This window comes from Dipodomys merriami, unplaced genomic scaffold (assembly GCF_024711535.1).
Source record: "Dipodomys merriami isolate MVZ:Mamm:240054 unplaced genomic scaffold, mDipMer1.0.p SCAF_3, whole genome shotgun sequence".
Lineage (NCBI taxonomy): Eukaryota > Metazoa > Chordata > Mammalia > Rodentia > Heteromyidae > Dipodomys > Dipodomys merriami.
The window spans coordinates 95,627,680-95,638,013 of record NW_027204492.1 but is presented as its reverse complement, the minus strand read 5'-3'; positions in this window follow the sequence as shown (position 1 = coordinate 95,638,013).

Below are 10,334 nucleotides of genomic sequence, written 5' to 3'. Positions count from 1 at the left end.
AGATAATTCACATCTCCACAGCAGCCACATTCCTTATTTAATCACTCTGGGTGAATCTTTAAAACTTACATCCAATCTCTCGCTTCCTTTACGTTTCAAACATGTGCCTTAGGCTCCAGGCTAAGCCATCTGTGTTGAAATTTGAGCACCCCCAGTTCCCTGCTGAGTGAGTTTGGACGAGGTGTCCATAGTGCTTTGTGACTGGTTCCACAAATGGGAGCCCCAGGGTCTCAGCCAATGGATGTGAGAAGTCCAGGAGATACTGAATGTATATGCAACCGGCAGATTCATGCCAGGCACCCCGTCCACAATCAGTAAGTACCTGTCAGCTACTAAGAAACGGAAGGTGCTTGCGAGACGCCTGCTCCCTGTAGTCCCAGCTACTTAGGAGGCTTTGGTGGGAGCATGGGTGGAAGCCAGGAGTGCCAGGTGGGGCTGAGCAACAGCCAAACCCCACCTCACGGCAAGCACCCCACAACCAAAAGTGAATGCATGCTTCTTATTATCCGATAAGCACCCTTCTCCCGCTGCATTGTTTCTGTGCATCACGTACGGATGTGTCCATGTTAAAACGTATCACTTTTCCCTCTGCCCACCCATTACATCACGGTTTCCTGACTTCACAGTGATTTCCCAACGGATCCGGGCAGTCCTATTCCATGTGGCCACCAGGTGGCTGTGTCGGCCCAGCCAGACGCCGACTCTGGCTGGCTCCCTAAAGGCCAAGGCTGCTGGGTTGACAGTTGGTCTGGGTCCCAGAGGTATTGGTCACGTGGCTTACCCGGGCGGGGCTCCCTTGACTCCACTGCCCTGGGCTTCTGCTGCTCTGGGCTCTGCCTGGAGCGCCTTCCACCCGGGGCGCCCCAGGCACCAGGGCGTTCCCGCGGCTGAGGCGGCTTAGCCACCGCCCTGCCCACGTGCTGCCCAGAAATCATGGCTTGAAAAGAGCCGTCTGGGATTGCTGGGTCATAGGGGAGCTCTATGTGGAGTCTTTTGAGGAACCTCCATACTGCTTTCCAAAGTGGTTGAACAAGTTTACACTCCCACCAACAATGCAGTAAGGTTCCCTTCTGTCCACATCCCCTCCAGCATCTGTTGTTATTAGAGTTCTTGATTTTAGCCATTCTAACTGGGTGAGGTGGAATCTCAATGTTGTTTTGATTTGCATTTCTTTTATGGCTAGGGAGGTTGAGCATTTCTTCATGTGTCTATTGGCCATCCTTCTTTCCTCTGCAGATAAGATTCTCTTTATCCCACTTATTTATTGGGCAGTTGTTTCTTTGAGGATTTGTTGTTGGGGGATCCAAACGATCACAAACAAGACCATACTAAAGCTACCAGCACAACTATGTTTATCGCAGCATTATTCACCATAGCTAAGATATGGAACCAACGCAGATGCCCCTCAGTAGATGAATGGATCAAGAAAATGTGGTATATATACACAATGGAATTCTATGCCTCCATCAGAAAGAATGACATTGCCCCATTTGTTAGGAAATGGAAAGACTTGGAAAAAATTAGATTAAGTAAAGTAAGTCAGGCCCAAAGAAACATAGGTCCCATGGTTTCCCTTATTTGCAATAACTAGTATAAGTCGAGGACAAGTAGAAAAGGTCAAAACCTATGTACATATGACCATATAAGATGATGTTAAGTGAATGAACCCCAAGATCAGGACACAACTTGTTTGTTTTCTTTCTTGCTATTGTTTTTAATGTATCTAAAATGTACTATGTCATTTTTTTTGTTTCTCTTGTATGTTCTTCCCCCACCGTATAACCCCTGTTTTCAGTATATTTGATTCTGGTGTCCTGCATCTTGTATATACATTTTTCTAATTTGGGGAGAGGAAGGGAAATAACAAAATGCTGAAACAAGGATACAGGTTGACCTATTGTAACAATGACATGTACAAGACACTATGTTGAAAATGAAGTTTACAACTGGGGGGGGGGAGTTGGGGAGGTGGGAAGGGAAGGGATGGATGGTAGGGGAGAAACAAAGGAGGGGGTGACAATGCTTGATAGGAAATGTACTCATTACCTTACTCATGAACCTGTAATGCCTCTGCACACTATTTTTACAATAAAAAACAAAGAGTCATCTGGTCTGGCGCAGCTGCCTCATACAGTTGGCTACTCAGGAGGCTGAGATCTGACGATCACGGTTCAAACCCAGCCTGGGCTGGAAAGTCCGTGAGCCTCTTCAGTTAAATACCGGAAAGTATGGCCATGGAACCTTGACCAAAAGAGCGTGGGACAGCTCCCAGCCCCAAGGTCAAGCGCCAGCGGATACCAGCACGAAAGAAAAGGGAAAAGAAGGCCATCTGGAAAGGCCTAGAAAACTGAAGCACAAGTCGCTCAGCACTGGTTCCTGAAGAGACAGGAGAGGGCGGGCGGTGTGCAGGGCGGTCCACGGCGGCCAAGTCCACGGCGGCCAGCGCCACGGCGGCCAGTGCCATGGCAGCCAGCGCCACGGCGGCCCGGTCCACAGCGGCCAGGGCCACGGTGGCCAGCACCACGCAGCGTGGCTTCTGAGTCAGCGCAGGGGGCCACACAGCATGCAGGGAGCAATGGGCAGGCGAAAGCGAGGCCTTTGTCCGTTCTGGGTTAGGGCCCCCAAGTGTGCAGTCCCCCGAGGCCCACCCTGCGTGTAGGCCACTGTGGGGTCCGTCACAGAACGCGACTCCTCTTCCCCACGTGGACGGGACAAGCCCCGCCACCAGCAGCAGAAGCTGCAGCAGCCCAGCTCCCCGCCAGGGCTCTAGGGATCCCCGGGCATCACCCCACTTGCCCCTCTGACCAGGACACGCGGAGACCCCAGGGGAGGCCACACAGTGCGCAGGGCACACAGGCTGCGCGTGGAGAAGAGCTGGCCCTGTGCGGAGGCGTCCCTCCTTCAAGCCCTCGCCCAGCCTCCAATGCTCTGAGCTGCTGGAGGCCGTCCACGCCTGACTTCACTGGAGGCCGTCCATGCCCGACTTCAGCAGCTGGAGGAGGGCTCCGTCAGCCTGCACTCCCCCAGGCCCAGGCGCACCCCCTCTGGTCATCCCAGCTCACAGTCACGGAGAACCCAGGCCTGACAACTCGGCCTTCCACGCTGGGAAGGTTGGGGTGTTCTAAGCTAGGCTCCATCAGAAGCCACCCCAGGAAAGAGGCTCCATCCCGCCCAGGCAGGCATGTCATCCCAGGACCAGGCCATGTGGCCCGGAGTAGACGCCATCTTTGGGGCTTAGGAGCAGCCTGTACTCGGATGCAGAGCTGGGGTGCCATTCCCATGGGTCCTCAGTAACCCTCCACTGTGAATGGCCAGCTCGGCAAATGGTCCAGGAAGAAATAGATATTCTCACCTGAAAACAGACAGCAGAGAACAGGGACGGCTCTTCTGCAAGGGGTGGGGGGAGGTGTACATGCTATTTATGGGACATGAGTGCCCCACAAAGTCTGGCTTTGATCCTCAGACAGCAGTGTCCACAGATTCTCCGTTCCTGCTGCTGCCACTGTAAGCTTCACCCCTAGTTCTGAGGAAGAAGAGGCAGGAGCACACTGTGGTGATAGTTCCATGTTACTGCATGGCTGATTGTATTGACCTTTTAAATGGGTAGACATGAAAAACTGTGGAAGGTTGTTGTGGAAGTTGACTGCTAGTCTTATGTGACTGTATCTTTTCCAACTGGTTTTCCAGGGTTCTTCTACCAGAGGGTTATTCAATCCACTAATGAATGGATCCCATATCAGTTTAGTGGTTCACAACCAGAATTCTTTAAGAAATAACTGAATACAAAGGAAGGTATCAGGGAAAGTCTTCTTTCCAGAAATTTGTGTTCCAGTTCTACAGAGTTGTGAGTGCCCTGGATCACATAGAAAATTGATTTTTTTTAAACTATGGCTTTACCCAAGAGTGTTTGTAAACCACAATTATATGAGTACATTTCCTATCAAGCATTGTTACCCCCTCTTTTGTTTTTTCCCTACCATCCCTTTCCTCCCCACTTCCCAAACTCCTCCCTCCACACCCACAGCAAGTTGTAAAGTTTGTTTTCAACATACTGTCTTATACATCTAGTTGTTACAATGGGTCAACCTGTATCCTTATTTCAGCATTTTGTTATTTCCTTTCCCCTCCCCAAATTAGAAAAATGTTTATACGAGAAGCAGGACACTGGAATCAAATACAGTGCATCAGGGGTTGTACCATAGGGGAAGAACATACAAAGAAACAAAAAAATCACATAGCACATTATAAGTACATTTAAAAAGAACAACAAGAAAGATAAAATCTCTTGTGTCCCTATCTTGGGGTTTATTTCGCTTAGCATCAGGTTATATGGTCATATGTACATAGCTTTTGACCTCTTCTGCTTGTCCTAGACATATACTAGTTATTTCAGATAAGGGAATCCTTCCCGTTCTCATCTGATCATCTCAGAAATGTTTGGCTTTCTTCAGCAAGATTTGGTGATATAATTTTCTGAAAGTTCAGTGCAGTCTATCCTACATCGCTAAAAGGAAATCCAAGTACACATTTGCAGGGGACCAGCAGCAAACTTTAGCTGAGCTACTTCTACAAGACCAAAAACACATTTATGCTCATGTTTCCAGAGAGACACACATGGTGAAACATCAGCCTTAGTCCCAACTGTAGAAAAATACCACCTTCCATATCATAGAGTTTTAATTGTTATTGGTTTTCCTTGCTTTGTTTTGTAGAACTGACAGTTCACAAATTCTATTTGTAGTAAAGAAGATGCATTATTTGCCTAGTGTGATGGTACCCACCTGTAGTACCAGCTACTCCAGGAAGTAGAATGGGTGTAATAGAATCAAAGCCCAAGGCTTTAGGAGAATCCAAGTCTAAGACAAGCCAAGTGCCAGTGATCTAAGGATCACCATTCAAAGCCAGCACAGGCACAAAAAAGTCCACGAAACACTTAACTCCAATTAATTACCAAAAATCTGGAAGTATAGGTGTGATTCAAGTGGTAGAGTGCCAGCCTTGAGCAAAACAGCTAAGGGACAGCACCCAGGCCCTGAGTTCAAGCCCCAGTACCAGCACACACAAAGAAGTCCAAGGCCAAAACAGAAGGACTTTTCTGTAAAACAAACTAAAAGGCAAAGGGAGTAGAGACATGGCTGAAGTCATTGGATAAGCAAGCATAAGTCTCTGAGTTCAATTTTCAGTATCATCCATTATTTACTTTTCCACCTGGTGAATTATTTTTCAGATATTCCTTCCTTTTGTGTGAAGAAGGTCAATTCCTTATTATATGTTACTGAAACTCAATTTGTGTTCTCAGCTTTTAAATTTCAAGGTGTTTTAATGTGTATTAAAATATGAAAAGGGGCTGGGAAGGTGGCTCAGTGGTAGAGCGCTTGCCTTGCATGCCTGAGGCCCTGGGTTCGATTCCTCAGCACCACATAAGCAAAAAGAAAAAAGCCAGAAGTGGCGCTGTGGCCCAAGTAGTAGAGCGCTAGCCTTGAGCTGAAGAGCTGAGGGACAGCGCCCAGGCCCAGAGTTCAGGCCCCACGACTGGACCCCCCCAAAAAATATGAAAAGAAATCTCATTTCTATCATTTAATAACTAGAACTCTCATTCATACCTTTTATAGGTTAATTCTTGATCCCTCCAGCCATATGTTGAAACTCTAACCATTCTGTACCTCAGAATATGACTGCATTTGGTGTTAGGGCCTTCAAAGAGGCAATTAACTTAAAATTAGGCTACAAAGGGGGTCTCTAATCTAATAAGACTCCTATCCTGACAAGAACAGGAAGTTTAGGCACAGACACGTGCACACAGAATGAATACCATATGAAGACGGAAAGAGACGATGGTCAATCACAAACCAATGAAAGAGGCTTCATAATGAAATAAAATTTGCTCTTGGATTTGTGGCCCTCCAAACTGTCAAAAATACATTTCTGTTGTTTAAAGCCACACAGACTGAAGTACTTTGGTATGGAAGTCCTGAAGAAGATCTAACATGGATCTTTTAATAAATTGCTGCAATTTATAAGAAAAGTTCTGGTGCCTGTGGCTGATTGCACACTTTTGTATGAGCCAATAGAGTGAGGCAAGTCTCAAAAGGGTAGCACAATGGGCCTGAGATTTCACCATAGCCATATGATCTCCACATAGGAAGTTGAGATTCCCCTTTCACTCTTGACCAGTCAGATCCCCCCACTACAACATATTCTTAAACCTTTGCAGTACATTTTAAAAGGGAGATAAAAGCTACATACTGTGTTACACATGTAAGCTTCCCATCAACCCAATGAACTTGATATTGATTCCCCCATCCCATTCTTCAGATGGCAAAAGTGAGATTACAAGAAGCTAAAAGGTTGCTGAAGGTCATGCAGCTGAAAGTACAGGGGTGAGGATTCATGCATAAGTTCATCAAAACATTTCAGCTAAAGGAGAACAAGAAGGATGGGACAGGAATTAGCTATTCAGTCACCTGGGAAGATTGGAAAGGATTATATTTCTTTGGGATCAAAGGAAGCAAGACATTGTTGAATAGTGTCTGCAGGACCCTTGGTGAAGAAGAGGGTCTAGGGTCAGGTGAGGTCAGCACTTCTAATTATCCCAAGTCTTCCTGAGTCTTCTAATGACTGTGGGCAACCACCTGGGCCCGCAGACCTCCCACTGCCTCACTCCTATGATAGCTTTCCACTGTACATCTAGCTATACTTCTCATCCCATAGTAAACAGCTTCCCCTTCCTCCTCAAAATGTAACCATCCCCACCACTTCATAGCCAGCTTTTCTCTCATCGAACCATTGGATTTTCCAGCCAAATGAGCTACAGCCCAGCTTGAGTAGTTGATGCTTCTACATGCCATGGCTAGAAGAGGAGGATTTGCAGTTGCTTTGGCCCTACCTCCTTATTGACATTTCTCCATTTCTGTTTCTTTCCCTACCTACAAAACCCTGTGCCCCTTTTCATTGTGGGCCATTCAGGCTGGACATCTCTCTGCCTCCTTGTTTTTGAAGTCATGGAATGATCTTACAGTTTCTTTCTTGAGAACTCAGGCACTGCACAATAGTCTACTCTTCCACTACCACTTGTATTCTTTCTGAGAGACTTCAATACATTAAACATTTGGCCAACTTGCGTGGACATATTTACCTCTCCCTACCACAGCTAACATTTATAGCCATACACTGGATAATACCATCTCTCAGAAGTGTACCACCTTTAAAGTGTCCATTTCAAATATCTTCTCCTAACCACCACTTCCTGTGCCTCTGGCTTCCTCATTCACACACATCAAAAGTGACTGTTCTTCAACCTTATCAAGATTTTTGCTTGTTTTGTTTTATTTTTTTGCCAATCCTGGGGCTTGAACTCGGGCCCTGGGCACAGTCCCTGAGCTTCTTTTGCTCAAGGCTAACAATCTATCATTTCAGAGTCACAGCACTACTTCTGGCTTTCTCTGTTTACTTGGTACTGAGGAATGGAACCCAGGGCTTCCTGAATGCTAGGCAAGCACTCTACCACTAAGCCACCTCTCCAGTGCAATATTTTTATTTTTCATTTGACCTGTTGGATTTGCTTTCTTATAATGTTCACCAGCTGTTTTATCTTAAGTTAGTAGACTCTAAGATGATTCTTCCATCCATTATTTAGGATTTTTAAAATTTTAAAGCAGATATCTCAAGCTTTAATTCCCATTCCTTCTGTAACCACCTTATTTGTGTGTGTGTGTATGTGTGTGTGTGTGCGCGCGCGCACGCACGCACGTGTGTGCGTGTGCCAGAACTGGGGCTTGAAATCAGAGCCTGAGTGTTGTCACTAAGCTTTTTTGCTCAAGAACAGTGCTCTACCACTTGAGCCACAGCTCCACCTCCAGCTTTTTGCTAGTTAATTGGAGATAAGAGTCTCATGGACTTTCCTGCTCAGGCTGGCTTTGAACCTTGATTCTCAGATCTCAGCCTCCTGAGTAGTTAAGATTATACATGTGAACTGCTGGCACCCAACTCTGTACCATTTCTTAAGTGTGTACAGAACCCAATTGTCATCAACTAGTCTGTCTTCTACTACAGTTGCACATGGCTTGGTGAAATAATGTGTAAAAGTTACCTACAGATTTACACCATTCCTAAATTATGGTCTCCAGGCTTAATGGTTCCTTCTCACTTTGTATTTCTACAGTCACTTCTCCCCCTCTGAACTACAAACATAGTATTGAAAACTGACATCCATTTCCTGACATATCTCCCCACCTTTCCACTTTCAACAGCTGACCCTGCACTCTTTCACAAAGAAAAAGGAAACCACAGGGAGGAAGTTCCTCACTTTCCCAGCAGAGGTCCTTCAACATCTCCTGCATCTGTACTCTTCTCCCTTTATTATTTGAGAAAAGGCCCCTTTACCTATGTAAGGCTCATTCCATTCCACCTAAATTTTCTGTGTTTAAGGCTCTTGCTTTGACTTTACTCTTCCTCCATGACATTTGCAAGTTCCTGTTTTTCATTTTTTTTTATTGTGAAAATACTGTACAGAGGGGTTACAATTACACGGGCAAGGTAATGAGTACATTTCTTATCAAGCATTGTTGCCTCATCCTTTGTTTCCCCTTCCCATCCCTTCCCATCTCCCCCCACCACCACCCCCTACCCCACCCCCTCAAACCCACCCGTCCCGTCCCCCCCGCCAAAGTTGTAAAGTTCGTTTTTCTTTTTTTTTATTGTGAAAATACTGTACAGAGGGGTTATAAAGTTCGTTTTTTGACATAACGATTTGTACATCTCATTGTTGCAATGGGTCCACCTGTATCCCTAGTTAAACGATTTGTTTTTTCCCTTCCCCTCTACAAATTATACCAACATCAAATACAGTGAAAGCAGGGGTTATACCGTGGGGGAGGAGTTCCTGTTTTTTAAATATGAAAGTAAGCTGGGTGTCAGTGGCTGTCATACATATAATCCTAGCTACTCAGGAGGTTGAGACTTGGATAGAAGTTCAAAGGCAGGAAAGTCCATGAAACTCTTAGCTCCAATTAATCACCAAAAAGCCAGAAGTGAAGCACAAGTACTAACCTTGAGTGAAAAACCTCAGGGGCAGCTGTGATTAATAGAAAAGAAAAGACAAGACAAGAAAGAAAGAAAGAAAGAAAGAAAGAAAGAAAGAAAGAAAGAAAGAAAGAAAGAAAGAAAGAAAGAAAGAAAGAAAGAAAGAGAGAGGGAGGGAGGGAGGGAGGGAAAGAGGCAGGGAGGGAGGGAAAGAGGAAAGAAGGAAGGAAGGAAGGAAGGAAGGAAGGAAGGAAGGAAGGAAGGAAGGAAGGAAGGAAGTTAGGAAGGAAGGAAGGAAGGAAGGACAAAAGAAAGAAAAAGGAAAGAAATCCTTCTGGTACAGTGTTAGCATTCTTTTATTATTTCAGTCAAGCTCTCTATTCCCTATCACAACCTTGGATACTTGCAAATGACTAATTGCCTCACCTTGACCTAGAATATCTGACTCCCCTCATGCCCTCTAATAAAACCTTTTACTAAGGTTACTAATAAGTTCCTATCGTTAACCCCCAGGGTCATTCACCAGTTTGTTTCAAACCTAGCTCCTGGAGTCAAATGACTTGTATCCAGAAGTCCCATGACTACTAAGCCCCATAGCTCCAGTTCTCCATTTCAGACTCCTCCTTTCCTGTTGCTCTTCAAGCCAAGAACTCTAAGGAATATTCTTCTCTGAGGCCTCCTCTTTTCCTACTGTGGCACTTTCCTATACTGCCATAACAGAATAGAGTGACTAGATGGCTTAAACAGAACTTTATTTCTTGGAGTTCTAAAGATTGGAAATTCTAGAGAAGGATGGTGACTAGGTTCTGGTAAGGATCATCTTGATGGTTTGAAGTTGTCCACTTTCTCAATTTGCCCTCATGTGGACATTCCACATGGTGTATGCATGGGTGTGCTTGGAGAGGAGAGATTTCTCTCTTCTTATTATTAGAAGGTTGTCAATTTTGTAAAATTACAGTCCAACTCTTATGACATAAATTAACCTTAATTACCTCCTAACAGCCCTATATCTAACAACAGCCATATTATGTTAGGATGTGCATATGGTCATTCGGTCATTATGTTAAGATTTTTAATATAGGGAAGGCTCAGAGGTAGAGTGCTTGCCTTGCATGCATGAGGCCCTGGGTTCAATTCCTCAGCACCACATAAGCAGAAAAAGCTGGAAGTGGTGCTGTGGCTCAAGTGGTAGAGCGCTAGCCTTGAGCTGAAGAGCTGAGGGACAGTACCGAGGCCCAGAGTTCAGGCCCCACGACCGACAAAAAAAGATTTTAATATATGACCTTTAGCAAGAAGTCATATGAGGTTAGTAA